General features: G+C 38.5%; 1 long non-coding RNA gene across 3 annotated transcripts in view; it reads right to left on the bottom strand.

The window, feature by feature from the left end:
• LOC145678877 (uncharacterized) overlaps positions 1 to 15,913 on the bottom strand; it is a 116,919-nt gene that overhangs the window by 51,073 nt on the left and 49,933 nt on the right. For 2 of the 3 annotated variants that reach the window (XR_014130477.1, XR_014130478.1), the window contains exon 2: positions 4,512 to 4,586. The exons of the other annotated variant lie outside the window; for it this stretch is intronic. This is a non-coding gene — a long non-coding RNA (uncharacterized LOC145678877). The remainder of the gene's footprint in view (positions 1 to 4,511; positions 4,587 to 15,913) is intronic. 3 annotated transcript variants of the gene reach the window in all.

Below are 15,913 nucleotides of genomic sequence, written 5' to 3'. Positions count from 1 at the left end.
AGGAAGTTACCTATAGTAGTAGGTTAAGTTCAAAAACTAGCGAATTTACGCATGTAACCTACGCTATTACGTACGCCACACGTGTCTTTTCTCTGTGCAATTTAAGATATACAGGGTGTCTTAAAATATAAAGATTGACATAGTACTGCGTTTCTCAAACTTCTGCAATAAATTGGGACCACTGTTATTAACAGGCATCCTAGTTTTGTTCTCTTCGATAGGGACGCTCACGAGACGAGTCGAGACAGGATTTTCGTGACAAAATTCGAGTCGAGACACGGCTCTTCCAATAGTAAAATATATATTTTTCGAGTCGAGACATCACTTTTACAGCACATTTTCGAGACGAGACAGCCACAAATCTTGTCTCGTGCGCATCCCTACTCTTCGAAACAAATGTATTGTTATTAGTATTGAACACGAAACAAGAAGTACTTTTTTTTAAAAAAAAAAATGAGACGAGACCAGAAACATTATAATTCTAGTCTCGTTTTCGAGGCCAGAATAGAGGTGAGACAAGCAACTTCATGAGACTCATAGGTAACACTAATTTACTCAATCCCTTGATCTCAACCACTGGTTTAGTGCTATATGAGTACGATACATTGATAAAGTAATTGTACAAACATAATGAATAAATTTTATCAACATTTAAAGATACGTAAGTCCAGTGGCGCATTTACGATTTTGTTTCGGGGGGGTTTGCTAACTTTCGGGAAGGGGCTTTGCCTGAAAATATGAAAATTCTGCAAGGTATTTCATATACTTTACTATAGTAAGTAAGATTTCGGGGGGTCTTAAGCCCCGGAAGCCCCCATAAATACGCCACTGCTTAAATCATTACGCAATATACTCCAATAATAAATATAGGGGAGCGCGGTGGCTCAGTGGTAGAGCGTTCACCTCTGGTGCTTGGGGTCCCGGGTTCGATCCCAGCCCCCGCCAAGTGAACTTTGTGGTGGACAAACACCGTGCTCGTGGGTTTTCTCGGGGTTATCCCGTTTCCTCCCACTTTCTTCATTCCACCATTTCACTCATCTCTCATAATCACCGTCTTCTTTAGCCTAACGGGCATAACCGTGGGACGTAAAACTCAAAAATTTCATTTTTTCCAATAATAAATATTTGGTCTAGGAATTAATTCGTGCGGGTGGACAAGAGATGGCGCAACGAACGGAGCGTCCCACAGTTCCGTGTATCCACACATGTGTTGCAAACCCCTGTCATCGCGTATCGTTCGTAGTATAGGGCAGTGGATTAAAGCGTCAACAACACCAGTTTGTAGTTAAGTGAACATGGCGCAATTTGTGCCTGATAAAGTGTTTTTGCGGGGTGTCCTGCTGCATTACTTTAACATGCAGAAAAGTGCGACTGAAAGTCATCGTATTTTGGTGGAAGTGTATGGTGACCATGCTCTAGCTGAGCGAACGTGTCAGAAGTGGTTTGCACGGTTTAGAAGTGGTGATTTCGGCTTGGCAGACCAAGAGCGAGCTGGACAGCCAAAAAAATTTCAAGACGAAGAATTGACAGCATTGTTCGAGCAGGATTCGTGTCAAACGCAGGAACAACTTGCAGCAGCATTAGGCGTTGATCAAACAACAGTCTCCAAACGCTTGAAAGCCATGGGAATGATTCAAAAGATGTCACATTGGGTTCCACATGAATTGAAAGACAGAGACGTTGAAAGACGAAAAACCATTTGCGAATTGCTGCTTCAACGACAGAGCAGAAAGGGGTTTCTGCATCGAATTATTACGGGTGATGAGAAGTGGATCCATTACGAGAACCCTAAACGAAAAAACGCCTGGGTGAAACCAGGTGAACCAGGTCCATCACAACCAAAACGAGATATTCACTGTGCAAAGGTTATGCTGTGCATATGGTGGGATATGAAAGGTGTGGTGTACTATGAGCTGCTGTAACCGGGTGAAACTATGAATGGAGAACGTTATCGACGACAATTAATGCGTTTGAAGCAAGCTCTGGCCAGAACACGACCAGAATGGGAGAACAGACATGATAAACTTATTGTTCAATATGATAACGCTCGCCCACATGTCGCAAAACCGGTCAAAACCTATTTAGAAAATGTCGGATGGGAAGTTTTACCCCACCCGCCGTATTCACCAGACGTTGCTCCTTCGGACTACTACTTGTTCGATTGCATGAACAACGATTTGATTGGACAGCGGTTTACTTCTTCAGAAGATATCGAAACATGGGTCTCTGACTGGATCGCTTCCAAGGATGAGGACTTCTTTCGCCACGGAATCCGTACATTGCCTGACAGATGGGCGAAAGTGGTGGCTAGCGATGGACAATATTTTTCTTAAGGTATTTATGTATTTTGTGTTTGTACTACAGCTTCAATGTGTGCGTACCAACCGCACGAATTAATTCCTAGACCAAATAGTTTTTTTTTTTTTTTTTAAATATTATTATATCAGACCTATCGTGGACCTCTCGTCATGCAGAAATATTTTAGGGTTTTATCTGCAGGAGAGTATTGTGGAACACACAGAAGTTTCCCAAGAATAATATCATATGAATTTCTAATAACGTTTTGAAGCTAATTCCTTGCTTTTTGGTGTTTGGGAACACCCTATATATATGTTCGAAAAGCAAGCATCTTCCACACTAACACAGACCCATATACAGATACTGTAACATATGCACATGGCGTTACCCTAAAGGCGTTTGTGGACTCATGAGTGTTCTTGATACGCCGCAGGGCTTAATGTTGTAATGGCAGAGGTTATGGCGGGGGGTAAAGAACAATGGATAAAAGTTTGTTGGTGCCAGAAGGAGAAGGGGATGGCAGTGGCTCCGGCCATCTTAACTGGCTCTACAGCTATAGGGAGCCGCCTGCTGGTGCTACATGAACAAACGCATCTACGGCCTCTGTCATTAACATTAACTAACTGACGACCCGCCACTGAATAGCTACAAACGTATGCTTTCACCGTGATTAGTCCAGTTCCAAAATAATAGCTCCGGTTTCGATTCGTTCACTCCCATTTTACTTTATCTAATTTTCTCATTGCCAATGTAAGGATGATATTTATACATTTGAACATTTCAATCCAATAATTACTATTGAGCTTATGTTCTTAAGCTAAGAACATGATAAATGCAGTGATAGAAGATTTATTTATTTGTTTAACCAACGTCCAGGTAAGACTTAGAGGCTAATTTACATTGCAATTAATAAATATCTACAAATAACAAGAACAATTGGAAAAGTAGTCCAGCAGGGCCTATACAGAGTGTCCCAAATATAAGTAACTATTTTTAGAAGAATGGAGTAATTGAATGATTTCTATATCACTGGAAAGTATTTAATGAACTATAATAATCACTAGGGATGCGCACGAGATAAGATTTGAGGCTGTCTCGTCTCGAAAATGTGCTGTAAAAGTGGTGTTTCGACTCGAAAAATGTATTCTTCTCTATTGGAAGAGCTGTGTCTCGACTCGAATTTTGTCAGGAAAATTATGTCTCGACTCGTCTCGTGCGCATCCCTAATAATTACAAATAGAACAAGTGATACAGTAGGACCGGAACGTACCGGAGTGCCTTTCCGGACTATATTTACCTTAAGTATTCTGCAGTTTAATAACAAATTACCCCTGAGTCGTGTGGATTATAGCCGTTCCGGTAAATATTTTTTCCAACTAAATCACTCAGTAGAACAATATCACTTGGGTCTTTGCACTATGTGTAATGACGTCATATTTTCCGTTCGACATGTGCTCCCAAATATCCATGGGAGCTTGGAATACAGTTCCCACATAGGGATGCGCACGAGTCGAGTCGAGATAGAATTTTCCTGAGAAAATTCGAGTCGAGACACAGCTCTTACAATAGAAAAATATACGTTTTTCGAGTCGAGACATCACTTTTACAGCACATTTTCGAGACGAGACAGCCTCAAATCTTGTCTCGTGCGCATCTCTATTCACACAAGAGGCGGTGAGATTAGTGTTACTTGTTGACGAGGTCGAACTTTGTAGTCCTCTATGCTATCAATGTGAGATCTGTTATAAACGTGTGCTTATAATACACACACTGTAACTGATGATCAACTTTAAAATACACACACACACACTCAACTGATACAGTGAGTTGGCAATTTCAGCAGTTGTTCGCATACCCGGTGAGAACCTTGATACAAAAAGTGAATTACTCAGCTAGCGAAACGCAACACCAGTATTCTACATTACATGTTCTTTTCACTGTTGAATAGGACACAGAAACACTGTGGCCAGAATGGTCAACGGACTTAAACCTGTTAGATTTCATAGAGTAGCGTTTCTTTGATGTAGTAGATAACACACTATCGAATGATATACAAATCACTCAGTTATTCCAATGTCTTTTCAAATAAAATTACTAACTTTTCGGATACCCTGTATTAAAGATATAGTTTCCGCATTTACCTGGTGCAACTAATAAGAAAGTCTGGTAAAAACTTAATCAGGTTGGCGGTCAACTCTATTGTGTATACATACCATCCTGGAACCGAAGTCCAGTTGGTTCTGCTGGCATTTCGGTGACCGTTTGCGGTACGCACATTTAGCTTGTACCTGTAAATAGAAGCGATATTAGATCAAATAAAAGTGACAGGTAAGTTTGCGACAAATCAGCACGCTGTCTGAGTCACAATACGATTAGCAATCATTCGTATAAATTCTTGAAATTTTTTTACCAGAACACAGAATATTCTGATATCGTCGTATTGCGATTTAAAAAAAAAATTTTTTTTTTTGAGGTAGCTATAAAAACTTTACCAAACCAAAACCACTTGGGGTAACAGTCCATTTAAGGTCCTGAGTCACTCCAACGCCATCTATCAGCGACCAGTTAAACTATGTCCAGTCTAACGACGAGCACGTTGTGACAGCACCTGGCCGCTGCGTATCGGGAGCTTTTTACATCTGGTGGCCGTCACGTTTTTCATTCACGTAACTCCCCAGTTTGCTTCACGACGCTGAGTGGACGCCGAAAATTGGGGAGCACCGGCCGGGAATGGAACCCGGGACCGCGCGGATTAATGAAAAAATTTAATGAAATCTTTGAGTTTTACGTCCCACGGTTATGCGGGTTAGGCTAAAGGAGACGGTGATGATGAGAGATGAGTGAAATGGTGGAATGAAGAAAGTGGGAGGAAACGGGAGAACCCCAAGAAAACCCACGAGCACCGTGTTTGTCCACCATAAAGTCCACACGGTGCGAGCTGGGATCGAACCAGGGGCCCCAATCACCAGAGGTGGACGCTCTATCAGTGAACCACCGCGCCCCCCTACACGCGGACATGAGTCTAACGCTCTAACGACTAGACTACAGTATCCCGTCTATAATAAATTAATGAATAGAAAATGTTCGCACAATTCAAAATTACTCGAAGAAATTAAAATTAAAAATGGTATTTTCAGTACTTTCTGCTATTATATGCTCAGGATAACGGGAATTATCTTTTCTGAATGTTGGTCACTGCCAAAACTAATATGTGCAATCAAAAATAGAATCTAGGACTACCCTCGTTTATTTATATTGGATATTAAAATATAGACGGACATTACAATAATTAAGGTTTGAACTGGATTTCCTCTATAACATCATTTCATGTGAACGAATCGAAAATCACATACTGTGACGAATAATCACTGCCTTTAATATAAACGTGACATCTAAACATGTTCCCTGTACAATTCTCTCTTCTCTCATCACACAATGTTAAGATCCATTCACAGTGTCCGTTGGAATTAAGTGGACTATTAAGACACTTGGGAGCAATGCTTGGCAGGACAAAGTCAAATGAAAGCGGTTGAAGCCTATTGTCTTCTTCCTCTCCCCTGTTGTAGAAACCCTTTTAGCCCTTCTTAGGGCCAACAAAGCGCTAAATTAGAATTTTCAGGGCTCGTTTTAATGTTGGACATTTAACACTGGCAGAGAAACCATGTCAGGTACAGCGGTGGATAAGAAAATGGGAGAGGGGGGAAGGTAGGAAGAGACACTTTAGCACAGATGACGTTCCCAAGCAATGAGAATTACCAGAGAATATTCTTCTCTCCTGTTCTATAGTTTTTATTTGAAATCTTTTTGTTTTAAGAACTTCAGGCATTTTATATTATTTCTCCAGCAAAACACGACTTGAAGGTAATCTGAAGGACATTTTGGAGGTTTTGTTATCATCTGAGTTTCTATTCTATTGAGAGTTCTTCTGATTATGACCTCAAGAGTTACGCCCTCTGTATGGGAAGAAATGTATTGTACTGAAAAATTTCTTTAAAGGCTTAGAGATAACAGAAAGCAAAAAATGTAGCACATGAATGTCTTTCTTGATTGATTGATTGCTAGGTTAATGGTGTTGTCAGTACGAAGACAGTTGTCTGCGTCACAAAAGAGTCAATGACTGACATGTTTTAGTCATGAAAGGATAACACAAAAGCAATGGAGCCAGGGACGTATGGAGGGGGTGGGCCCTGGGGGTCTGGACCCGCCCGAAATTTCAACTTTTATGTAAATTTAGCCTAAATTTAAGGGCAATTTTAGAAATTTTAATATAACATACCCTCATATTGCGTTTGGACGCCTCCCGAAAGAAATACCTGCGTACGCTATACTGAATGAAGCTCCTTCGTGGCCATAAGGAGCGCGGAAGTCTCTAGTTTGATTCCTGGCGGAGGCTTATGTAGTCCAGAGTCCACGTTAAGCTGTCTCTTATAGCCTCGCTGCTAAATGGGACATTAAGTCTCGAACTCTTAAAAGCAATGATCAAAAAACTTCTAAAAGGTAGAAAAGCGTATAGAAACTAGATTAAATATAAAATACTCATAAAACAAAATGTGTCCGTGTTTTAGGATTTTAGGTAACCCAAAGGGAATGTTGGAAGCTAGACTGATGTTAGTTTCAATGATGTGTGGTCATTACACCAGCACCCATTGCCATTATTCATATTATTGTTCATATTATTATTATTATTATTATTATTATTATTATTATTATTATTATTATTATTATTATTATTATTATTATTATATAAATACATAAAAGCAAAAAGAAGAAATTAGATTTGAAATTTCCAGATAAAGTCTCTTTCTTCATAGCCCCTGGCTCTACTAGGATTTAAACATACGAACTTTTGTTCCAGGGTTGAGGTGTTTATCATCTAACCATAGAGAGTTTTGGATTTTGTTACGTTTTAATGAACAAATCACCTAAGGATTTTCAAAGTAGAGGTTTTCTTGAAAGTTAAAGAGCACTCTACATTCAAACTGAAACTGTGCAAACATTCAAAGCATTCTTGCACTCTGATATTCAAACTATCTTCTTTGATACTTCGTATATTGCTGTTTCTTTTACGATAGTTTTCTTTTCCAGTCTATAAACACACATATAGAAACTTTTCCACCGATTCACACATGTAACTTCTTGTGTATGTGTGTGTGTGTGTGCAGTGCTGTTTTACTAACACATTTCTCTCAAACTCCTGCGCAACTGGCGTACCCAATAAAAAGCTCAGAATGCCTCGAAAAACTGCAGGAGTTCTACACAGCTTTTAATGGCAACTTCAGCAGGATAACACTCTACCTCATCCCCCCACGTAGAAGAAAAAATAAAATCCCCTTTTGGCGATGATCGTCACTCAGTAGGAAATATCCCCGTGTTATCGAATAGAGGGAGGGCATTGCATTGCTTTTCCCGTCTCCAAATATCTCATAATCTAACCCCTTTACGTTCTACGACTCCCCCTTCTTCTCCACACATACACGACACATACACGTAGGCTATCAACGCATATGTGTGTGCTTTAAAAGACAACAAAGAAGCTAACGGCCACCTATTTTTCGGTATTTTGCAACACTCGTGCGTACTGAAGATTTTTTTCCTTTTTCTGAAACTAAAAAGCTTCCACGAAAACTTGTACAAGCACCGGGTGCCACAAATGGAACGCAACCCTTAACAATTGATAGAAGTTGAAAACTCAACAATAACCATCAAGTCTTCTATTGTTTGTTCATTCCTCAGTACTGAGAAACAACTAACATTTCCTTTCTAAGGCAAAGTATTGTACTCAGGTGAGGCTAATGTTGAATCATCTTTCTGGGAACTACATGTGAAGTAATGCAATTAAGGGCTTCCCTACGTTCCTCACGACACTTTTTGATTTTAATAAATAACTTATAGAGAACAAAGAACCATTTAGAAAGTAAAGCTAGATAGTATCAACAACAAGTAATAGTGCCTCGTGTACATCTTGAAAAGAAGTTTGGTTTCTATGGCATGATACTCTCGCGATGTCAATTAATATTGAAACCTGAAGTTCTAAATTTCTACCAGATTTGAGCAGAGAGATTCTTAGGACATTTAAGTGGTTGAAGAAAATCACATCTCGCTATCTATTACAGTTTTTACTCTATGGTGATCAAGCGGTCGCGGTGGCTCAGTGATAAAGCGTTCAACTCTGTTGCATAGAGTCCTTAGTTAGACCCCAGTTCGCGCCAAGTTAGCCTTGTGGTGGACAAACACCCTGTGCGTGGGTTTCCTCGCGGTTCTCCTGTTTCCTCCCACTTTCTTCATTCCATCATTTCATTCATTTCTTATCATCACCGTCTCCTTTAGCCTAACCGGCATAATCGTGGGACATAAAACTAAAAGATTTCATTTCTGTTTTCTATGGCGATCAATGATAATACCGGAAGTGGCTGATTTCTGCCACTTCAGGCTTGAATAGAGAGTGAAGACATAAGATGGCTAACGCTAAATCGATTCCAAAATACCACTTCTTGCTATCTTTTGTCGTTTTTGTTTTAAATAAACTTAGATCAATATTGAAACCGGAAGTTACAGTGGATTTCAATTTCTTCCGGTTTTAGTAGAGACTTAAAGTTGGAAATGAAATGTATTCTTGAGACCCTTAGCTCAAAACGAGAATTAAGAGTCACGGTGTATCCTTTACCTTTCGCTTTTCTTCAAATTATCCCGATATTTGCGCATGCACCATAGTTACTGTCTTTAAGTGTTATGAGAAAGATTGGCGGAATTATAGCGGGAAATTTTGCGATTTTCAAAGGTTCAGATATATGATAAATTGTTTCACTACTATAAGGTTTTTCTCGTCCCGTCTCCATTCTGAAATTTTTTTTCTCATCTCGTCTCGAAATTTTTCTCGGCACATTTTTTTAAATTATTTACAAAATTTATGTCCTGATTTTCTTGTTAAATGAAATGAAATCTTTCAGTTTTACGTCCCATGATTATGCCGGCTAGGTTAAAGGAGACGGTGATTATGAGAAATGAAAGAAATGGTGGAATGAAGAAAGTGGGAGGAAACGGGAGAAGCCCGAGAAAACCCACGAGCACGGTGTTTGTCCACCACAAAGTTCACACGGCGCGAGCTTGGATCGAACCAGTGACTGCAAGCACCGGAGGTGAACGCTCTACCCCTGAGTCACCGCGTCCCCCTGATTTTCTTTTTAATTCCACCTAAAAGTTATCAAAATCCTTCTGCGTCACAAGGGGTCCACGACATATTTAAGCCACATTTATTATTGGTGCAGGGGGGCACCCACAGAGGGGGTTTACCGGGTTCGGACTCACTCAAAAAACTTCGTAACTCCGCTAATATTTGTACACTTTCGTAAATAGCGATACTTGTTTAACGGAGATATGATTGATGTAGCCTCAAGATTTGAATTTACGTCTCATCTATACTCTTTCTTTCCTTATAAAGATAATCTAGTTGTGTCAGATTTATTGAGAAAATAGATATCAGTAATTAACAATTACTTGTCGTCTTTTCGGGTACAGAATAAGCCAGGTTTATTCTACGTAGACGTATTGGACTCCTCCCAGACTAAAATTTTGAACTCTTTTACCAAAAAATTCTGGGTGCGCGACCGTATTCGAGTATCTTGTATCATGACTCTTGTATAATGACTTGTGTATTTTGTATAATGACTTGTGTATCTTGTATAATGACTTGTGTATGTTGTATAATGACTTGCGTATGTTGTATAATGACTTGTGTATCTTGTATAATGACTTATGTATTTTGTATAATGACTTGTGTATCTTGTATAATGACTTGTGTATCTTGTATAATGACTTGTGTATTTTGTATAATGACTTGTGTATCTTGTATAATGACTTGTGTATCTTGTATAATGACTTGTGTATCTTTAGTCGTTGATAAATGATTTTCATTGTGTTCGTACAATCCCTTCATCAATTTCTAGTTTTTTTAATGCTATGAGTCACGTAACACTAAAACAGTTAACCAGTGTTCAAGATTTTAAGACTTGAGGAAACTGATGTTCAGTGGCGGATCTAAGCCAAGGCCGGGGGGGCCTAGGCCCCCCAGTTTTTTGAGTGACAAAAATAATTTAAACTATTATTTGAATATTTTTGTAAGTTTATAGTCAACTCATGATATACCTGCTGCCCCCCCCCCGTTTTTACCTTCTAGATCCGCCACAGCTGATGTTACCCACGAAACTCGTGATATTTCTCGTCTCATCTCGAAAACGAGACGAGATTTGTCACGTTTCTAGTTTCGTCTTGATTTTTTTTAAAGCACTTCTCATCTCGTGGGAAGTACAAGTTTTTCTTTAAAAGTTTAGAGCTAGATAGATCGTAACAAGAAATACGGAGCAAATTATCTTTTTAAAAAAGGAGGAAGAAACTCACCAAGTGCTGCCATCTTGTAATTAGCAAAGTGGTTAGTTAACTTGCATGAGAAAAATATAATTAGGTATATTCTTTCTCTTTTCTTCTAGCTTGTACATGAGTTTTGTCTTTTGAAACAGGCCGTTATAGGAAGTTAGGGAAGCATATTTGGTTTCACGTTATCTTCTTTTAGATTTTTTATCCCGCTACTCCTGTATTAGTCGCTAGTCCCTCGCAGCGACAATAGACCTTGAATAGAAATTGGTTTCATTTAGTCCACCGCTTAAACCATACTAATTACGTATTCAGAAGTTGAACTCGTAAGATATGGAAGAAACCCAAAACTTTACTGTTAAGTTTTCCGAACGCACATATTATGATAATGCTTATTTAAAAGAAAAAAAAACTCTTTCCTTTTTTAAAAAAAGAAACACTTTACTGGAAGAATTTTTGTTGAAATGCGAGAAGGGTTAAGAAAAACTACCCTTCTTCGAGGAAGTGAAGCGTCGCCATTTTGTGGTTGTGCGTGCTTGAGAATATAGACAGCCCTTTTTTCAAGGAGGTCAAGACGTTAGCTACTACTACTACTATAACACATTTTGTTGTTGCTATTATTATTTATAAAATGAGGGGGAAGATTGTAGCAAATAGATTACCGGCAAAAATGCATTTGCCCGCCCTTCAAAAAAACCACATGAGATCATACGAAAGTAAATGTATATATTTTTCAAGTTTTTTTAATAGTAAAAAATAATAATAATAATATTTCCTCTCATATGTTGCAGACGTATGTGCAATAAGTATAAGTTTCTGGCATGACTGGTCCATTTGTAACCGCACCGGAGATCGTAGACCGGCTGCAAAGTACCAATTACCTTCAACTTCTTTCCAAGATGGACGGTCGTCTTAACTGTCATATGCCTCACTAGGTATGAGCGACTTTGCAGCTATTTTTCCCTTCTCTGCACGCTGTTCACATCGTATGTGGACATTCATTAGCTCTTGAGGGGAAAATTATTGGACGATGTCTGCCACAAGGATAATCTTTATTGTCAGGGGAATACGTTGCAGAAGTACTTGCAAGTAGAAAGTTGCAAAACTATTAATAAGGATAATAATAATAATAAAATATGGAGAAAAGTATACTGGATATCAGCTTCTTTCTGATTGGCTGTTTTTTAAAGAACTACCAGAAACTTTGCAACTTCCATTTCTAAGAATTACATTCTGATCTTTAAGGGAAAGACAAAAAAAAAAATTCTATCTAAAAAGGTGTTTATAATGCTTAATCTTCTTCTTGTGTCGAAAAAAAACTGGTGCCTGCATACAAAATTAGTTTTGCAATAAGAATACCGTCTAACTATATACAACTAATGCAATATCAAAACAATTTCTTCAGACTGGTTATATGTTTAGTTACAGATTAAGAAACTATTTACATCGTTAAAAATACTTAGGAGGCCCCATCACGGCGAAATTAAATACCACTAATTTTACAGCAATTATGTGATATCTTGAAATAGTTAAAAGATAATCCGAAAGTGGAACAAAACCTCGCTAGAAAATATAATTTTACATGAGATACCGTTATCACGACTCACTTATCTGCTTTCGATTTCCAGTCATTTAGAAAATCGGCAATTATTTTCGCATTTATAATGGCTGCAACCAGAAAGCTACTAGGTGACTCGTGATAACGGTACCTCATGCAAAATAATATTGTCTAGGGCGCTCTTGTTCCATTTCGATTATCTTTTATCTATTGGAAGATATCACATAAGTACTGTAAAATTAGCGGTATTTTAATTTCCCAGTGATTAGACTTCTTAAAGAAAAACAGTCTCGTTTTGTCCAAGGGATGTCAGAGATCTATTACGCCCCTGATTTTGAGTTACGTGTCTTTGATGCATGGTCTGTAGGGCTTAAGACACTTTTTGGCCGTTTTCACTTTGAGATACATTATATACTAAAAAAAACATTATGTTTTGTTTGGTGTTATCTATCCCAAAGTGCCTTATTCTCGGCGAATTTCAACTCAAAGTGATAAGAAAAAATTCTTACGCCTTATAGAAAACCACTCTAGGTTTCGTAAAAATCGTTTTCTTTTAATTTCTTTAAAAATTTTCTTTCATTATTTATTACGAAAATTCGTCTGAAGTAATTTCTTGAAATCGCGATTATTTCACCCCAAACCTCAAGCGGTAAGTCTCATTGCAGAACCTTACGGAAAGCACACACCAAGTTTCATTAAAATCAAAGGAAATTGTCATGTAATAAATACAAATCAATGCCGTATTGTGTGATTAAACCACATTTGTGTTCGCTTCACTTACGCTTACAGGTTGTGATTTTTTTTTTTCGATTTTATCTATACACACCAAATTGCAGATTAAATTCAAAAGATCAAAGTTTCTTTTCCGCAATGAGAAGGCCATCATGAGGCCATTTACTATGTTAATGGTAAATGATTGAGATTTTGAATGCGGCCGAGCGAACACTTGTCTGCTGTTAGAAGTCCAACAAGATTTTCGTTCCACAAAGTGCAACAAAGTGTAACACTTTGTGGTGATTTAACGATACTTAACAGTTCAGTGTATTGGAAGCCGCGCTCACTGGTTTAATTTATTACGTCTGGCAAGAGACACACCACCACACAGCATGTAAAGGAATAAAAAAAAGAAGGAATAGGCTGCTGGGAGGGCACCTGCGCCCTTATATCAGAGACCAACAGACATTGATACGTTCATATATGTTATAAATAGTTAACCGGATCGAAGAATTCTTCAGGTGTCTTGAAGTTAGATTTTATATATATATATACGAGGTGATATCAAAAAGTTTCGAGACTAATTCTGTTTACAAGAAAACTTTGTTTACCTACATCTTCAAAATAGTCACCTTGTACAGCAATACAGCACTCCTGACGTTTCTGCGACTGTTCCCCTGTATGCTCCTTCATTTATGAATTTAAGATGAATATACACTGGACTATAAAAATAATAAGTCGGAATGCGCCGAATACTCCCGTATACTTCCCATTAGATCCCTAGGTTTACCAACTAGAGCTTTGGAGCCCAAACATTAGTGAGATTAATGTTACGAGCTCGTATAATGAACTTTTTAAGAAAGAACTTAAATTCCCACACACACACACAAAAGTTGAGGCGAGGTATATGGTGGGGAACGACCCAGATCATGTGAGTGTGCGTTGACAACATCGTGTTTCTTTTCATTTTTTTTTTGTTTGTGGGTTTTTCCCTTTCCTCCCACATTTGCATGTGTTCATAATCATTTACTGGGGTACGCGATGGCTCAGTGGAAGAGTGCTTGCCTCTGGTGCACGGGGTCCCTGATTCGATCCCTGGTTAAATAAGTTTGTGGTGGACAACATCATGTCAGTGGATTTTCTCGGGGTACTCCCGTTTCCTCCCACTCTCTCATTCTACCATTTCTTCCATCATCATTCAGTTGCTTTAATCATCTGTCTCCCTTAGCCTAAAGGGGCATAACCGAGGGACGTTAAACTGAAAGAGTTCATTTTATCTTCGTTAATCAGCCGTCTCCTTCATTCTGCTTTGAATAAGTTGAATAACCGTGAGACGTTACATTAAAAAAAAAAATGAAAAACAGACAATACTAAATGAAAATTTAAGTAAACATATAGTGAATTAGCAACACTGTCTTAAACTTGACTGTCGTATGATGTTCTCTTTGTCCTCTCTTTTGTATATATATATACTTTTCTCGATCTTCAATAAAACAATAATATTACAAGCTTTGTTTCTTTAAAAAAAGAATCTCGACAATTCAGATAGTAGCAATGTCATATGTGTCTTGTCATTGTGACGTAAGTGATGTGATAGTCGCCAAGTTTTGCGCTTCTGTTTACAGACTTTTACTGTACATTATTCTCAGCTTGATATGTTATGGAAAATAAGATTTATATCCTTTTGTGTTTTGCGATATTATCCAACACGTTTTTTGCGTCTTTATTTAGTACGTAAATTTAATTCTTGAATGAAAGCTAAATAAAAACTACTTGAAAATATGCGCTTTCTGAGAATAGTTACATATGTTTAGTAGCAAGGCCTGTTGCACAATAAGAAATACTTGCAGTAACTTTAGAGCGTAAAACAGAAAATTCTTAAAAATAACACGTAGTCGTGGGAGGATTCATGCAGTGTCCAGGATAACATGTATATTCTTGGAAAAATAAATTCACCCTTGATTAGACCTAAGTACGTAGATAGCTAGTGTACCCGTCTCTGGCGTGGGAGACATGGATTCGATTCCGGTTGGATTCTGTGCTGTTTCGGACCACACGTTACATTGTACGTTCATGTCTCACAGGATATTGGTAATGAAAAGGAATAAACCAAACCAAACCAACTTGGTGCAACAGCCCGTTTTGTAAACCTAAGCCTGCTCCAGCGCCATCCGATAGCAACGGGCTGTACTACGTCTAGCGTAGCGGCGAGCACATGCGCATCAGGTCTAGTAGCCGTCACGTCTTGTTTTCACATGACTCCTCAATTTGTCCCACGACGCTGGGTGGACGCCGAAAATTGGGAATCATCGGTCGGAAATCGAACCCGGGAGCACGCGGACATGAGTCCAACGCTCTAACCACTAGCCTACGGTGTCCCCAATGGAAAGGAATATCAAACTAAAAAATAAAAGTGTGTGTGTGAGAGAGAGAGGAGAAGATTCGGGAAAACGAAATTAAGAGTCTTCATCTCGGCGAAATTAAAATACCGCTAATTTTACAGTAATTATGCGATATCTTCAAATATATAACAGATAATTGAAATATGGAACAAGTGCGCCCTAGACAATATTATTTTGCGTGAGGTACCGTTATCACAAGTCACCTAGTGGCTTTCCGTTTTCAGCTGTTTAGAAACGCGAAAATAAATGCCGATTTTCAAAATGGCTCGAAATCGAAAGCAGATAAGTGAGTCATGATAACAGTATCTCATGTAAAATAATATTGTCTAGGGCGCTTTTGTTCCACATTTCGATTATCTTTTATCTATTTGAAGATATCACATAATTACTGTAAAATTAGCGGTATTTTAATTTCGCCGGGATGAAGACTCTTAAATGAAATCTTTCATTTCAACGTCCTATGGTTCCGCCAGTTAGGCTAAGAGAGACAGTGATTAAGGCTAGTGAATGATTATGGAAGAGTTGATGGGATGAAAGTGTTGGAGGAAATGGGAGTAGCCCGAGAAAATCGACA

This window comes from Thermobia domestica, chromosome 2 (genome assembly GCF_964235325.1).
Source record: "Thermobia domestica chromosome 2, izTheDome1.hap1.1, whole genome shotgun sequence".
Classification (NCBI taxonomy): Eukaryota; Metazoa; Arthropoda; class Insecta; order Zygentoma; family Lepismatidae; genus Thermobia; species Thermobia domestica.
This window is presented reverse-complemented; position numbering and strand designations above follow the sequence as displayed.